A 12,714-nucleotide genomic window follows, 5' to 3' on the forward strand; every position below is an offset into this window, starting at 1 on the left:
GCACCCCAGCCTGAACCAACACTACCACCAGTGCAACAGCACACACAGCAGGGGTCTTCTGGCCACCACCAAGCTGTCTTGCCTCCACCACTTCCACCACTGGGCAAATGCCAACAGGGAAGCAGGCAGGTTTGCATCTGCTAGCACTCTGCCACAGCTGCCACACTTTGCTGCCTTCAGTGCAGTAGACTCCAAACTTTGAGGAGCCAGAGAACAAAGTTGAGACCCAATATAAGTTTCCCAGAGTTAAAGCACACAGCCCAGGAATTGAGAGGTGAATTTTGGCCCCCTAAAATCCTCCAAAACCAAAGGCAGCTGCCTGATTCTACCCTAAACCACAATCAAAACCTCAAGATCATCAAATATGATATAAGAAAAATATCCTGTGCAAAGGTCAGCAAAGGTTGAAGGTGAATAAGCTCATAAAGATGAGGAAGAATCAGTGCAAGAACACTGAAACTCAAGAAGTCAGCATGCCTTCTTTCCTCCAGATGATTACATCAACTGTTCAGCCTGTTCAAGTTTTCAGAACTGGCCAGAGGCTGTCATATCTGCAATGATACAAGTAGAATTCAGAATGTGGATAGAAACAAAGTTCACTAAGTGAAAGAAGTATGTCATCATCCAATGCAAGGAGGCCAAAAATCATTGTAAAACATCGCAGGAGCTAACAGGCAATATATCCAGTATAAACAACATTACTGGTGCTCACTTTGGCAGCACATATATTAAAATTGGAATGATTCAGAGAAGATTAGCATGGCCCCTGCTCAAGGAGGACCAAAAAATTCATGAAGCATTCCATATTTGTAGAAAGAATCAATATCGTGAAAATGGCCATACTGCCCAAAGTAATTTATAGATTCAATGCTGTCCCCCTCAAGCTACCAATGATCTTATTCACAGAACTGGAAAACCCCACCTTAAACTTCATATGGAATCAAAAGAGAGTGTGCATAGCCAAGACATTGCTAAGCAAAAAGAACAAAGCCAGAGGCATCATGCTACCCGATTTCAAACTATAATAGAAAGCTACAGTAATCAAAACAGCATGGTACTGGTACTAAAACAGAGAAATAGACCAATGGAACAGAACAGAGGTCCTGGTGGCAATGGCACACATCTACAACCATCTCATCTTTGACAAACCTGAGAAAGACAAGCAATGGGTAAAGGATTTCTTGTTTAATAATTGTTGTTGGGAAAACAGGCTACCAGTGTCCAGAAAGCAGAAACTGGACCTCTTCCTTTCACCTTACAGTAGAATTACCTCCAGATGGATTAAAGATCTAGACATAAGACCTAATGCCATAAAAAAATCTAGACAAAAAATAGGCAAAGCCATTCAGGACATAGGTGTAGGCAAGTACTTCATGACTAAAACACCAAAAGCATTGGCAACAAAAAGGAAAATAGACAAATGGGACCTTATTAAACTCCAGAGCTTATGTACAGCAAAAGAAACCATCATTAGAGTGAGCCAGCAACCAGCAGAATGAGAAACAATTATTGCAATCTACCCATCTGACAAATGGCTAATAGCCATAATCTACAAAGAAATAAAGCAGATTTACAAGGAAAAAAACAAGCAAACCCGTTCAAAAGTGGACAAAGGATATGAACAGACACTTTTGAAAGGAAGATATATATGAGGCCAATAAACATGTGAAAAAATACTCATCATCACTGGTTATTAGAGAAATCAAAACCACATTGAGATATCACCTCATGCCAGTTAGAATGGTGACCATTAAAAAATCTGGAGACAACAGATACCAGAGAGCATGTGGAGAAATAGGAACACTTTTACACTGTTGCTAGAAGTACAAACTAGTTGAACCATTGTGGAAGGCAGTGTGGCACTTGCTCAAGGGCCTGGAAATTGTAATTCCATTTGACCCTGCAATCCAATTACTGGGTATATACCCAAAGGATTATAAATCATTCTATTATAAAGACACATGCACACGTATGTTCACAGTGGCACTGTTTACAATGGCAAAGACCTGAAAACAACCCAAATGTCCAGAGACGATAGACTGGACAAGGAAAATATGACACATATACACCATGGAATATTATGCAGCCACAAAAAAAGATGAGTTTGTGTCCTTTGTAGGGACATGAATCAATCTGGAAACCATCATTCTCAGCAAACTGACAGAAGAAAGAAAATCCAACACTGCATGTTCTCGCTCATAGGCAGGTGATGAATAATGATAACACATGGATACAGGGAGGGGTGCATGACACACTGGGGTCTTTTTGGGGGTGGCCAACAGGGGGACACCAGGGGTTGGGGAGGTCAGGGAGGGATTACCTGAAGAGAAATGCCAGATGTATGTGACGGGATGGAGGCAGGAAACCACATTGCCATGTGTGTACCTATGCAACAATTCTGCATGATCTGCATGTGTACCCTATAACCTGAAGTACAGCTTTTAAAAAAAGAATAAACTGATGTGATAGAGCTGAAAAGCACACTACATGAATTTTTATAATGCAGCCACGTGGTAATTTTGTGTGATTGCCTTATAAAAATTTTTGTAATGTGTCTGGGCACCCAATGCCCTGTAAGCAGGTGTGGCCAGGCTGGGGTCCTGGGAGAGGCAAGCAGACTAAGGAGTGCTGAGGTCAGACCAGCACCATCTCATGTGCAAGACCACCTAGTAGAATAGATCAAGCAAAGGTAAGAGTCTCAGAGCTTGAAAACTGGCTTTCTGAAAGAAAAGAGGCAAGAATGGGGGAAAAGAATAAAAAGGAATGAACAAAACCTTTGAGAAATAAAGTGTTATGTAAAAAGGTGAAATATATGCCTTATTAATGTACCTGAAAGAGATGACAAAAATGTAACCAAATTGGAAAACATATTTCAGAATATCATTCATCAGAATTTCCCCAACCTAGCCAGACAGAACAACATTGAATTCAGGATATCTAGAGAAGCTCAGATATGCCACAAGAAGAACATCTCTAAGACACATAATCATCAGGTTCTCCAAGATCAAAATGAAATAAAACTTGTCAAAGGCAGCTAGCGAGAAAGACAAGGTCACCTACAAAAGGAATCCCATCAGACTAACAGTGAACTGCTCAGCTGAAACCCCACAAGCCAGAAGAGATATTCAACTACTTAAAGAAAAAAATTTCAACCTGGAATTTCAAGTCCAGCAAAACTAAGTGTCATAAGTGAAGGAGAAATAAGATCATTTTCAGTCAAGCAAATGCTGAGGGAATTCATTACCAGCAGATCTATCTTACAAGAGCTCCTGAAAGTAGAATTTAATATGGAAAGAAAAGATCATCACCAGCCACTACACAAATGCACTGAATTACACAGACCAGTGATGCTAAAAAAAACAACCACGTACACAAGTCTGTGAAGTTATCAATTAGGAGCGTGATGACAGGATCAAATACTTACATATCATTGCTAACTTTAAATGTAAATGGGCTAAATGCTCCAATTGAAAGACATACTGCGACAAGATAGATAAAGAGCCAAGACTCATTTGATTATGCTGTCTTTAAGAGACCCATCTCAAATGAACTCCCACACATAGGCTCAAAATGAATGGAGAAAAATCCTTCAAGTAAATGGGAAACAGAAAAAAGCAGGTGTTGCAATCCTGGTTTCTGACAAAACAGGCTATAAGAATAAAGATAAAAAGAGAAGGGCATGGGCCCAGCACGGTGGCTCAAGCCTGTAATTCCAGCACTTCGGGAGGCCGAGGCGGGCGGATCATGAGGTCAAGAGTACAAGCCAATCCTGGCCAACATGGTGAAACCCCATCTCTACTAAAAATACAAAAAAAAAAAAAAAAAAAATTAACTGAGCGTGGTGGCATGGTCCTGTAGTCCCAGCTACCTGGGAGGATGAGGCAGGAAAATTGCTTGAACCCAGGACACAGAGGTTGCAGTGAGTTGAGATTGCACCACTGCACTCCAGTCTGGTGCCTGGCAACGGAGTGCTACTCTACCTCAGAAGGGAAAAAAAAAAAAAAGAGAGAAAGAAGGACATTGCCAGTGTGGCCCTGATCTTTGATAAATGTTATTATTGCTTGATACCAACCTGGGCTATCCTTATTGTTCAAACCAACGGGATAGATGATTTGCTGAGGTTTGGGAGCTTCTGCCCCCTGGAGAGTCCCGGATCTCCCAAAATTTGGTTCAGAGGTAAGGTTGATTTTACTTTACAGCTCCTTTTGTGAAGTTTTTCTCATTTCCGGTAAGGAAGACAAGTTGTTCTGCTTCCATGATGGTGGAGAGCAGGCACTTCCTTTCTTGAGTCTCAGCTTGCTTCTGACAGGAAAGGTGAGTGTGAATTTTTTCCTGTTTCTAAGATGGTAGAGAACAGTCATCAGCCTGAGCCTTATTTCCAGGTAAGTGACTAAATTAGAGATTTGTCTTAAAATTTTTCCTTAATGACCAAAAGTTAAGATTACCAACCACTTAGTTTTAATTTCTCCTTAACATTGACACTCAGTAATCATATTTATTGTGCATTTTTTAATTTTGCTTAACTTTTTTTATTTATTTATGTTTGAGATTTTATTTCACTTTTCTTTCATCAAGTATGACCATATCTTTCTGACTTGGTCAAATCTAAGGGAATGTTCCAAATTTTGGGAAGCAAGTCATCTGAATTGGCTAAAACTCTTGTAGCTGCCAAGTATGTATTTTCTAGTTTGTAGAAATTTCTTCTTCTTTTTTTTTTTTTTTAACCTAAGAGTTTCTGTCCACATTAAGCCATCTTTTATCAGCCAAGGCCAGACTGAAGGAGCAGTGGTGACCTTCCAATCCTAAGATTCTGCCCTGTTCCCTACAGCAACCTGAGTTTGGTTCCTAAATCTAATTCTTTCTGGTTTGATATTTGTTACTTTTTAAATAGCAGCAGTTTGTCCCAGCTATGATGTGGTAGTAAGAGATTCAAAAGGATTTTCTTTAAGAGCTTTATAATTAAAAGCATATTTCTTTTATTATTATTATCATCAACCCATGATCTACCTTAGGTATTTCTCCTAATGCTATCCCTCCCCTAGGCCCATCTGCAACAGGCCCAGGTGTGTGATATTTTCCTCCCTGTGTCCATGTACTCTCATTGTTCAACTCCCACTTATGAATAAGAACACGTGGCATTTGGTTTTCCGTTCTTGTGTCAGTTTGCTGAGAATGATGGTTTCTAGTTTCATCCATGTCCCTGAGAAGGACATGAACTCATTCTTTTTCATGGCTGTGGGTGTATATGTGTGACATTTTCCTTATCCAGTTTATTATTGATGGGCATCTGGGTTGGTTCCAAGTTTTTGCTGTTGTGAACAGTGCTGCAGTAAACATATGTGTGCATATGTCTTTGTGGTAGAATGATTTATAATCCTGTGGGTATATACCCAGTAGTGGGATTGCTGGGTCCAATGGCATTTCTATTTCTAGATCATTGAGGAATCACCACACTGTCTTCCACAATGTCTGAACTAATTTACACTCCCACCAACAGTGTAAAAGATTTCCTATATCTCTACATCCTCTCCAGCATCTGTTGTTTTCTGACTTTTTTAATTATTGTTTTTCTGAAATGACAAGTGATGATGAGCTTTTCAGCATATGTTTGTTAGCTTCATAAATGTCTTCTTTCCAGGAGTGTCTGTTTATATTCTTTGCCTACTTTTTGATGGAGTTGTTTTTTTCTTGTAAATTTAAGTTCTTTGTAGATTCTGTATATTAGTCCTTTGTCAGATGGATAGATTGCAAAAATGTTCTCCCATTCTGTGGGTTGCCCATTCACTCCGATGATAGTTGTGTTTTGTTTTATTTTAGTTTTCTGTGCAGAAGCTTTTTAGTTTAGTTTAATTCTGTGCAGAAGTGTTTGCCAATTTTGACATTTATTGCCGTTGCTTTTGGTGTTTTAGTCATAAAGTCTTTGCCTATGCCTATGTTCTGAATGGTATTGCCTAGGTTTTTTTCTAGGGTCTTTATAATTTTAGGTCTTCACTTTTAGTCTTTTACCCATCTTGTGTTAATTTTTGTATAAGGTGTAAGTAAGGGGTCCAGTTTCAGTTTTCTGTACATGGCTACCCAGTTTTCCCAACACCTTTTATTAAATAGGTAATCCATTCCTGATGGTATTTTTGGTCTACTTTGTCAAAGTTCAGATGGTTGTAGCTGTGTGGCATTATTTTTGAGGGCTCTGTCCCATTCCATTGCTCTATATATCTGTGTTGGTTTCAGTACCATGCTGTTTTGGTTACTGTAGTCTGGTAGAATAGTTTGAAGTCAGGTAGCATGATGTCTCCAGTGTTGTTCTTTTTGATTTGCTATGTGGGCTCTTTTTTCATCCGATATGAAATTAAAGTAGTTTTTGGCAATTCTGTGAAGAAAGTAAATGGTAGCTTGATATGAATAGCATTGAATCTATAAATTACTTTGAACCATGGGGCCATTTTTATAATATAGATTTTTTTGTATGCATGAGCATGGATTTTTAAAATGTGTTTGTGACGTCTCATATTTCTTTGAGCAATGGTTTGTAGTTCTCCTTTAAGAAGAACTTTGAGTATGGACCCAGGAAGGACAAGGCAGCTGTCTTGGTTGTCTGTGAGTCCATGCTTAACATTGAACTTATATTCCTTTAAATATCAGTTGTTTCTCCAATTTAAGTTCATAGTAGTTGTAACTGATGGGTTGTCATAGGTAACTTGACTTATACCATGGAGTTCATTCAAACTGCATATATAAACAGTTTCAGTATTGGCTGATTTAGAATGACAGTCTGACAAAATGTTTTCTTGTTATTCAATTATGTTTTCTTCTACTTGGGATGGAGTTTTAAAAACAAGTAAGTCTTTTCATTAAAATTCCAGGAAATCTTACACAGTCCTTAAAGTATTTGGGATAATTTGACAAAGGATGTGATTCTAAAGTTTCCAGAAATCTGTATTCAAGAGCTCTTTTTCGTGGTCTTTCCATTATTTCCTCCTAAAAGACACCATATTCTAGGACATTTTGTGCTTGTGAAGTTTTCAGAAACTGCATCAGTATTAAGCAGTTAAGTGTGGAAATGATGTTAAATAGTTATAGTTACATGATTGACAAGAAAGTTTGTTCATTTCTGTGGTCTACAATTTATCATGGAAACTATAATTGATAGCACATATTTTGGCATATTAGAATTTTAGGAATTTCATACAATTTTGAAACATATATTAACATTGCCTAGAATACAATCCGAAGAGTCAAATATTTCTTATTTTGACAGTGCTCCTCATGTAACAACATGTCAAATAATTCCACATACTTCTCTTTTGGATTTTTCAGTGCCTTCTTTTGCATTCCAAATTAAGAAGTCAAAAATACTTAATTTTGAAGATAAAATTGGATTTGGGGAAGTGTATCAAATATATTAATATTGATATAAATATACTAAAGGCCTAAAGCATTTGATATAAAATGGAATGCCAGGTCACAGTAAGTCATTCATTTAGCCAAAATGGTAACTCAAAAAACGTTTAAAGGCAAAAGCTTTTACTCATTGATAGAAGACTCAGCTTTTCAAGCAATGTGTGTCTTTCCCTTCTTTTTCCTGTAATTTATTTGAGGAGAGACAGAAATCTTTTTTTATTCTTTAATATTATGTTAAAATCATATTCAAGAAAGAAAGCCAAATTTCACTCTTGCATTAGTGTACTGTTAATGTCAACTCAAATTTTTAATAAAACCTTAAAGATGAATTCATCCAGTCTTCGTCAGTTTGACTATAAGTTGAAATTCTTATAAGCTTTTGATAACCTTTTACAAATTTGTATTAAAGCAAAATTAGTGCTCCTAGAAAGCCCTGTTGTGTTTTTATTCCAATGTTCAATTTATGGAAAAACTGAACAATACTCCTTTAAATTTAGCCAGTGTGTTCACACGGTGTTTCTTTTACAAGATGACTATTTCACAAACCTTCCCCAACTTGCTCAATCCTTTAGCTTCATTCTATTTAAGTCAAAACAATTTTTAACCTTCTGAATGAAGCAAAAATTTACATTCTAATGCCTTATAATGTTTTACTGAAAGCACATTTCACTTTTTCCACAAAGCTTCCATGTAAAACTTTTGTCAGTAGTCTCAATTATATGTTACAATGTTAGCTCTTAGCAATTTTTTTTTTTTTTGGTGAAACACCTGTCAGGTAAGTTATTTTAATTTTATACTAGGTATGGAGCCTAGGACACCAGACACAAGTGCATATAAAGTCTGACTTTTTCAAGCATAGCCAGGGAGCACGGCTAACTCCACATGTTCTCAGACCTTACCTAGAATCTAGTGACTCCAAAGCAGGTAAGTTGAACGAATTTTAAAAGTCAAAAAAAGCAGTTTATTACTTTAAATCATTTTACAAACCTAATATCTGACATTAGTCTTTATTTTACCAATAAACTTTAAATCTGTCTTTATTTCTCAAATATTACTAAAGTCACATGAAGTAAAATGCATTAGAGTTTTTATTTTTCTGAAAAAATTAATTTTATTTAAGCATTCATTATTTTAAAGGCAATTAGAGTGTTTTTTTATTTATAAACATCACCCACAACACCTAAAAATACACAAAATAGATCCAGTAGTTTTTGCTCTTACTGTCCCCACCTGATGTCCATTTATCACTGTTGCTGACAGTGATAAATGTGTGGAATAGTTGGGGCTGACAAGCTTCACTCTGATATTCTTTTTTAGGTCAAATGAAATTTAAAGAAAATTTTATTGAAACTAAAACAATCAATGTTTTCAAATTTTTGCAATAAATGATAAGCAAACAGAAGTACGAGTTACTATATTGTTAAGAGGAGGCAACAAGAAGTACGTGCCTATTTCTAATTGACCAGGCACAGACCACAAGAGGCAACATGGACAAGTGTTTGAGTTGTGACTTCTTAAAAGAAACTTTTCCCTGAAAGCCACCTGGAGGGCACTGCTACTCAGAGGAAAAGAGCTTGTGAGGAGTGGACTATTGTGTGGGTAGAGGTTGAGCAGAGAAGTCACAAAGAACACATAAAATTATTACAGTGTGAAAATATCTGGAAAATGACAATGACTATTACTTCTCTCTTAGATTTCTTAGATTGCTGTACTTCTTATAGACACTTTTTTTTTTTTTTTTTTTTTTGAGATGGAGTCTCACTCTGTCACCCAGGCTGGAGTGCAGTGGCAGGATCTCGGCTCACTGCCTCTGCCTTTCAAGTTCAAGCAGTTCTCCTGCCACTGCTTCCCAAGTAGCTGGGGCTGCAGTCATGCACCACCACATTCAGCTAATTTTTTTGTATTTTTAGTAGAGACTGGGTTTCACCATGTTGGTCAGGTTGGTCTTGAAGTCCTGATCTGAAATAATCCACCCGCCTTGGCCTCCCAGAGTGCTGGAATTACAGGCATGAGCCATCACGCCCGCCCTGAATACTTCTTCAGTATTATGTAGTAACACTGTGTGCATGTGTGTGTGTTGTGTATCTGTAAACATTAGAACTCATGGGTTAGTCTAGATAAAAATTGAGAAGTTATATATCCGTCCCTCCATCGACTCTGTCACCCAAAAGAATCAGTTTACATTTTTCGGGAGAAGAAACTTGGGTTTAGAGGCATGTTTCTTTTTAAATCTGGCGATTTTAGCATGATAATTATTTGACTTTTGGTATACTACTCAACTTCTTTATATCTTACTATTCTCACAATAAGAAAAGGATAAATAATACCGTTGTAGAGTGTGTTTCAGAATTAAATAAGGTAATGTTTTTGGAGTTCCTGGCACTTGATATGTGACCAATAAAAAGTAGCTATTGCTATCAATTTTATCATTAATCATTATCTTTATTATTATCATTATTTATTAAGTAACCACTATGAAGCAGGAGTTATAAGAGATATGAGAAAATAATAATGAATTATTTTCTTATATTAAATTGTTCAGGCAGAAACCTCTGTTTTCTAACTAATAGCTGATAATAGATCTGAACTACAGAGTTCTTATGGATGACTCCGTTATAAGTAATGTTGAGTTTAGACTGCTATTTATATACAAAAATTTTAGAACAAATGCTAACAGTTGGTGATGTGTCCAGAATCGGCAGTCTTCTATTACTAGCTCTCAGCTTCACAAATTGACATCTCCACTAATTTGATCTATGCCCATAACCTTTTCCCCTTTAGTCCACAGAACAGTCTAAATGTTTGAACAAAGATTTACACCAACCACTAAGTTTACAAGTGAACAAAGATATATTTATCATACTTTGAATGAGAATACTTCTTATATTATGGAATCTTTAAAATGTTCTGTGCCTGGGGCCCAAGCAACGATTTCTAACTACCATTTGGCTTCTCAGTTCCATTGCAATGACATACTGTAAGCAGTTTTAAAATTTAATTAACTATACTTAGCTTCTTAGAAGGCATTTGTTTTCTGCTTTTATAATAACCTATCTGTTATGAACCATGCCTTGTAGTTATCAAATGGCATCAACTCCCATAGTTAGTTCGTTGGCACTCTCTGTCTGACTGCACAAAGCAATGTAAGAAATAAGAAGACAAAACAGAACACCAGAACAAGCCAAAATATTATTACTCTAAAGGTTTCTCACCACAACTCTCAGGGTGGAACATAATTAGATACAATAATAATAATAATAACATAAAGTTATAAATCCTTACATTCTCCAATCAGCTAATCAACTTAGAAGTTAATATGCAGTATTTCCTTTCTTTTTGCAACTATAACAACACATCAGGAATGGGTAACTTTAACTAGATTAGTTTAACAAAAAAGAATGAGAGAAGAACCAATAGGTACAATGAGAAATGACAATGATGAAAATGTCACCAATCTCATAGAAATAAAAAAAGATCCTTAGGAACTATTATGAACACCTCTATGCAGACAAATTTTTAAAAATCTACAGAAAATAGATAAATTTCTGGAAACATACAACATCCCAACATTGAACCAGGAAGAAAGTGAAAACTTGAAAAAGACAGTAACAAATTTTAAAATTGAATCAGTAATAGAAAAACTGCCAACTAAAAAAGTCCTGGACTAGATGGATTCACAGCTGGATTCTACCAGATGTTCAAGGAATAACTGATATTAATCATATGGAAACTATTCCAAAAAAATGAGAAAGAGGGATTCCTCTCTAACTCATTCTAAGAAGCCAGCATCTACCTGACACCAAAATCTGGTAGAGATAAAACAAAATAGTAAATCTTCAGGTCAATATCCCTAAAAAACATAGAGGCAAAAACCTCAAGGAAATATGAGCAAACTAAAGCCAGCAACATGTTAAGATGCTAATTTGTCATGATCATGTGGGCTTTATTCCCGGAATGTAAGGCTGGCTTGGCATATGCAAATCAATAAATGTCATTCGCCACATAAACAGAATTAAAGGCAAAACCATATAACAATCTCAATAGACACAGAAAAACTTTAGATAAAATCCAACATTACTTACTGATAAAATCCTTAACAGACATGGTATCAAACGGCCATACCTCAAAACAGTAAGAGCCACCTATGACAAACCCACAGGCAGCATCATACCGAACAGGCAAACAATGAGCCATTTCCCTTGAGGCCTGAAGCAATGCAAGAGTGTCCACTCTCACCACTCCTATTCAGCATAGTACTGAATGTCCTGGCCAGAGCAGTTGGTCAAGATAAATAAATAAAAGTCATCCAAACAGGAAGAACACAAGTCAAACTATCTCTCTTCGCTGTGATATGATTCTATATCTATAAAATTCTAAAGACTCTGCCAAAAGCTTCCTTGAAATATCAAATGATTTTAATAATATTTCAAGATACAAAATCAATGCATAGAAATTAGTAACACTTCTGTACACCAATAACATGCAAGCTGAGAGTCAAATAAAAAATACTGGAAACCATCATTCTCAGCAAACTGACACAAGAGCAGAAAATCAAACACCGTATATTCTCACTCATAGGTGGGTGTTGAACAATGAGAACACATGGATACAAGGAGGGGAGCACTACATACTGGGGTCCGTTGGGGGGAAATGGGGGAGGGGCGGGGGGTGGGGAGGTGGGAAGAGATAGCATGGGGAGAAATGACAGATATAGGTGAGGGGACGGAAGGCAGCAAACCACACTGCCAAGTGTGTACCTATGCAACAATCTTGCATGTTCATCACATGTACCCCAAAACCTAAAATGCAATAAAAAAAAAACACCAGTCACATATACAGCAGTAACAAATAAAATGAAATGCCCAAGAATGTGGCTAACCAAGGAGGTGAAAGAGCTCTTGAAGGAGAACTACAATACGATCTTCAGATTCAATGTTATTTCTTATTAACCTACCAACATAATTTCTCACCTAATTACAAAAAATATTCTAAAACTCATATGGAAGCAGAAAAGAGCCAGAATGGCCCAAAGAATCCTAAGCTAGAAGAACAAAGCTGGAGGCATCATACTGCCCCACTTGAACATATACTACATGGCCGAAGTGACTCAAACAGCATGATGGTGACACAAAAACAAACATGTAGACCAAAGGGACCAAATAGAGTACCCAGAAATAAAGCCACACACCTACAACCACCTGATCCAACCAATGGACAAAGGACTCTCTATTTAATAAATGATGCCGAAATAACTGGCTAGCCATAGGGAGAAGAAAGAAACTGGATACTCACATTTTACCATGTGCAATAATTAAC

General features: G+C 36.9%; 1 non-coding gene across 1 annotated transcript; it reads left to right on the forward strand.

Annotated features, from left to right (window-relative positions):
• Positions 1 to 704: 704 nt before the first annotated feature.
• LOC141583278 (U6 spliceosomal RNA) lies at positions 705 to 811 on the forward strand. Its single transcript, XR_012515957.1, has one exon. It is a non-coding gene; the product is annotated as a U6 spliceosomal RNA (small nuclear RNA).
• The last annotated feature ends 11,903 nt before the right edge of the window (positions 812 to 12,714 follow it).

The sequence above is a fragment of the Saimiri boliviensis genome (assembly GCF_048565385.1).
Source record: "Saimiri boliviensis isolate mSaiBol1 chromosome 19 unlocalized genomic scaffold, mSaiBol1.pri SUPER_19_unloc_2, whole genome shotgun sequence".
Classification (NCBI taxonomy): domain Eukaryota; kingdom Metazoa; phylum Chordata; class Mammalia; order Primates; family Cebidae; genus Saimiri; species Saimiri boliviensis.